This window comes from Crocuta crocuta, unplaced genomic scaffold (genome assembly GCF_008692635.1).
Source record: "Crocuta crocuta isolate KB4526 unplaced genomic scaffold, BGI_CrCroc_1.0 scaffold301, whole genome shotgun sequence".
NCBI classification, from domain to species: domain Eukaryota; kingdom Metazoa; phylum Chordata; class Mammalia; order Carnivora; family Hyaenidae; genus Crocuta; species Crocuta crocuta.
In genome coordinates this window covers 2,389,192-2,394,466 of record NW_027527544.1, presented here as the reverse complement: position 1 = coordinate 2,394,466, position 5,275 = coordinate 2,389,192, and positions in this window count along the sequence as shown.

The following is a 5,275-nucleotide window of genomic DNA, read 5'->3' as shown; positions in this document are numbered from 1 at the left end:
TCTGGTCTCTCGGGAGAGGCTGAGTGGTTTGTTGGAACCACTGCCCCTTCTGGAGTGATGTGGATGTGTACGTATCATGGAAGGGCACGTGGTGAGAATGCCAGGGGACTGCAGAGCTCCACAAACCCTGCTGCAGGCCGATTTCGGGTCCTGTCGGGGCTAATGGAAGGGCGGCCGTGCCAAGACATGCTGAGCTCTGTAGGCCTTGCCGTATAGAGTGTTCAGCAAACATTCATTACGTATCTACTTTGCGACCCCCGCTGTGCTAAGTGCTAGGGTCACATCAGTGAATAAGACCTCACGCCAACCTTCAAAGACCTTAAAATGCAGACAGAGTGACACAGAAAACTACATACACTATTATGACAGGGCCAGTGGAGTCCCCTCGGGGCGCGGTGATAAACACACGCATGGGGTTCTCAATCCAATCTTGGAGCCCCTGACCCGACCCTTCCCGCCAGGCCTGCCAAGGATTGAAAGTAGTATCTGTAACGCCAGGCCCTGCGGCGGTGCGTGCCACTATCACTTGCTTCCAGCCTTCTCTCTTAGTTTTTCTCCCAAATACGAAGGCATCTGCCAGCTGTCTGCGACTATACTTAGGCTCACTAGCTGCAGACCTGAGTCCCTTCCTGTGGCCTGCTGCTTAGGTTAACTTTCAGTCCTCAGACATTGTGGTAGATTGCCAGACATGACAGAACTCCCATCCACGGATGAAGTCGATTTCCCCTCCTCTCGAATCCAGACCGGCCCACATGGTGTGCAACGGGCCACAGTGAAAGAACACCGTGCCGCTTCCAGGCCCAGGCTTTAAGAGGCTTAACAGCCTTATGCTTTTGTTCTGTACCTTGACTCCCCATGCAAAGACGTCCAGGCCCCCCAATTAGGGAGAGAGGCCACTGAGGAGGAAGGCTGAGGTGTCCGAGCCCCCAGCTAGAACCAGGATTCAGGACATGTGAGTAAAGCCGTCTTGGATTTTCTGGCCCACCCCCAGGTGATGTAGCCACGTGAGTGAGCCGAGCCAATATCCCGTAGAGCAGAGGTGAGTCATCCCTCCCCGGCCCTGTCTGCAGGTAAACCCAGTCAGTTCTGTGATGCCCTGATGCTCATTATTTAGGAGCGACAGAAACTGGCTTGCTGTTTGCAAGTCTCGTTTCCTCTTCTTCCTGGGCACACAGCCATGTTTCTCAGGCTCTCTTGGAGTTAAGGGGGGCTGCATAACTAGAGTCTAGACTCTGAAGCAGGAGAGATACCATGTGTGTCACTTCCGGGCATGGCCCCTACAGACATCTTACAGGGGCTATATAAACTGTTCACACTAATCTGAGTTTGATACGGCTGAGTGACCTTGAAAGCCATGGGTGAAAATGGTAGAGCCCTGAGATGGAAGGAACCTGGGTCTCTAAAACAGTGGGGGAGAGGGAGGGAGGCAAACCATGAGAGACTCTTGAATGCCGAGAACACACTGAGGGCAGATGGGGGNATCAATCGGGGCTAACTATTTCAGACTTCAAGTGAGCTAGAAGTGATTTTCTACCATGTCTGAGTACTACAAACGTTGGGGTTTGTATCTTAACAGCAGTTAGCATTGCCTCCATTTACAAACACTGCATGTTGAGGATCCTTAAATTGGAACTGAAAGCAAAAAAGAAGTATTGAATAATGTTTGTCTGTGAACAATACCGAGAACATTTAAAGCAGAAGCACTAAATCCTATTTGGCCTGGACAGCTCTGGACCATGGCTGCCTCAAATACCACCTTCCTCTTCTTTCTATAGCTTCCCTTACCGGGCCCACCAGCAAGAGCCCTGATAGAAGCTGAAAATATCTCAGCAGTGCCTGCCTTCCATTCCAGTGGGACTTGGCGTCCTGTCATATTAAGGACCAACCAACCCTTCCTGACCTGCCTTTGACGCTGACCAGACCCGGTGTTCAGATTAGCTCAAGGCCCTGTGAAGCCTCTGCGCTGTTCTGCTGACTCTTCCTTCCCCTTCCAGGCACCTGAGTTAGCCAGAAGGATTGGAATCTTGCCCGGGACTCCACCTTTATTTTTGGCTAGCTATTTTCTTGTTTCCTCTCCCTTCCCTTGGAACAAACCCCTACCAAACCCAAGGTTATCTATTTGGACCCTAACTACCCCGTCTGCCTTTTGTGATCCCCTGACCATCCCCAGGGATGGAGTGTGCCTCTGTGCCCTTAGATAGTTGGGGTCTTCCCCAATGACTGGCATTCAGGAAATACTTTCCCAACCCCCAAGGATTTAACTAACTCCTACAGTCTGTGCTGAAACCCACCTAAAATTCTCTTGCAGAAGGACAAGGCAGCAGTGCCCTATGTACACTGCCTGGGCCTCCACATGGCTTTTCCAGGGTAGCCGATCATTTCTCCTGATGGTAAGCGTTTCCCCACTTCCCATGGGCCTCGTGCTGCTGAGTGACTCCCAAGACTGCGTGCTGGAGTCTGCAGAGGCATGCCGCTGTGCTCGTCTCTTGGTCTTCTGCTCCCTCCAGCCGTGCCCAGCCTCCTCACACGGTACTCACCCATCCCCACCGACCCGCTGGTCAGTCACCTCCCGCACTGTCTCTACTCTGTCATGCCTTATAGCAGTCATTACTGCCACCCTCACTCAAGTCCTCCTGGACCGCTTCTTCCCACCTCCAGCACGTGCAATCCCTCTGCTTCTCTCTCTTGGGGGTTTCCCTAGCACCAAAGGTGCTTACTGGGCCCCAAGCAAGGATAGCCCAAGAAGGGCCAGAGATTTGATACCCTCAACGGGGCAACCTTTAAAACCAACAGGGGATCAGAGTAAGTGGACTGCATATTCAAGCTTCCTCAGTGGGGTAATTCTAAAGGGGTACTGTAGTGGGTTTAGTGGTGCCCCCCCCCAAAGATATGTTCAACGACAACCTGTGAGTATGATCTTATTTAGAAAAAGGGTCTTTGCAGATGTAATTAACTCGAGAATTTTGAAATGAGGCCATCCTGGATTAGGGTGGGTCTTAACGCCAATGACAAGGAGAGAAGACAAGACAGAGGAGAATATGACATGAAGTCAGAGGCCGAGTGAAGGGTGATGAATCTCCAAGCCAAGGATTACCAGCAGCCACCAGAAGCCAGGAGGGAGTCATGGAATGCGTTTGCCCTCTGGGACTCCAGAAGGAACCCATCCTGCTGACACCTTGACTTCAGACTTCTGGCTTCCAGAACTGTGAGAGAGCACATCTCCGTTGGTTGTTAACCCGCCAAGTTTATGGTGATTGGTTACAGCGGCCCTAGGAAACTCATACAGGTAGTTTCTCAGAGTGTTTCTAGAGGTTTGGGCTCCAGTTGCCCACAGGGATAAGCGGCTCATTACGTATCTTTTATTGACCTCTTTTTCCCGTCTTGCTTTTCCCAACCCTCACTTGAGCTATGTGGGATCGACAGTCAAGTCCTTGTCTCAAGGGTCTGACTTCGGGAGAACCAAAGTCATGCATGTTATACAGAGAACGCTTCCACCAGTGATTCACCATCAGAGAGTGATGGCATCGCTAGGGTCTGCTGCCCTCTTTGAAACCCCAGAGGTGCTCTACCACTAGGTTCACTCACTTTGCCTTCTGCTTCTTTCTCCTCCCTCTCTTCCCTTTTTCTTCTTTCATGTCTGTTTAGAGGCTTTCAGTTAGNGAAAAAAAAAAAAAAAAAAAAAAAAAAAAAAAGAGGCAGGAATATTCTAGAAATATGCTAGAAATAGTCTGAGAAATATCATTTCCTCAGGAAACAAACACCCTTGTCTCTTTTCTATGGTACTTCCAGTTCCTTTACCTCCAAAGCATCTCAAAGCTAAAATGGTTCAAAAGCAATCCATGATCTCAGCACTTTAGGCTTTTAAGCCTGAACTGCTTATTCCATCTATTCCATCAAGGTCACACTGGGACCTCCCCAAATCGTGTGTCCTTCCCTCTGGGTCTATTTGACCTTTGGATTCCAGCCATGTCCACCACTGGCCCAGCCTGCTACTGACAGGGTCATGGGTGTGACAAATGTGTTTGTTCCTCTTCATGCATCTGAAGCTGTCTTTGAGCACATTCTAAAGCAGTAGGATTTGGGCATTAGTTGCTGACCTTCATTATTTGAGCTGCCTGCTCTTCTCTGTCAGAACTCATTGTGGATATTTAAAGTGAACTGTTAGTTTCACATAAAAGTGTAGGAAAGTTTACAGTCAGAGAGTAGTCCAAAGTCTATTCATTTATCACCTGCCATCTATTTTCTAGTTCAGGTGAGCTTTTATTTTGGTTTGTTTCCATTCGAATGCAAAAGTTTCAAGGAACTAACCTACTCTGATGTCATTTTGCCTTCCCACATGTGAAATTCTCAACTCTTGGATAACATGGGGGAAAGATCTGGGTGAGGAAGGAGAGCTAGAGTCTTCGCTATTTACAAGGTGATGCTAAAAGGGACCTATCAAATAACATGATCCAATCACTCTGCAGTGCTGGTGAGGAAACTGACGTTCAGAGGGGCAAAATGACTCCCCTGAGGTCGAATGACTAAGCACAAAATGGGCTGCAGAACTGGGAGAATCTCGAGAGGCTACCTTACAGGCCACAGTGCTTCTATCACAGAGTGGACTGGGACTCAAAAACCAGTGTTTTTTTCCCCCAGTCTCCCCAGTTGCCCAGGCTGAGGCTACGTACAGTCTGTTGTCTAAGTCAGGCTTATTACTTCCTTCTTCCAACTGTGCTTGAAACATCTCTTCTTGTGTTCTCATCTCTTAGCAGAGTCATTATTTAATTCAACAGGGAGCTCACTTTCTGTCGTCTGCAAGTTCCCTTTGTAAAACATGAAGCAGTCAATATTTTTTTTTTAAAATACAGTGTTAGATAAACCTACCATTAACTGAACATTCTCCCTTAGAATTGCCCCAGAATGCTTTAACTATTTTTGCCCAGTGTGGCGACAATGACTCACACTGGATATTCTGTCACCAATGCCCCTGTTCACACTGAGGCCAGAGCAGAGGTTTTCTTCCAGCCTAAAACAGGGAGGTGCCATCCATTTGTTAAAATGAAATAAATGTTCTCTTCAGCTTGGGCTCCCAGGCAGTAGACAAGCCAAATAAATGTGGAATTGCTCTTTTTTCTCCAATTCTATGGTTTCACACAGAATACAATATCTATCCATTGTCTAACACAGCCCATTAGCCACCTGGCTGACAGAAAATAATCTTAAATGGACACTTTGAAGATGGGTCAGCCCCCGGCTTTTTTCTCATAGGTTTCAATCTTAATAGAAAACTATA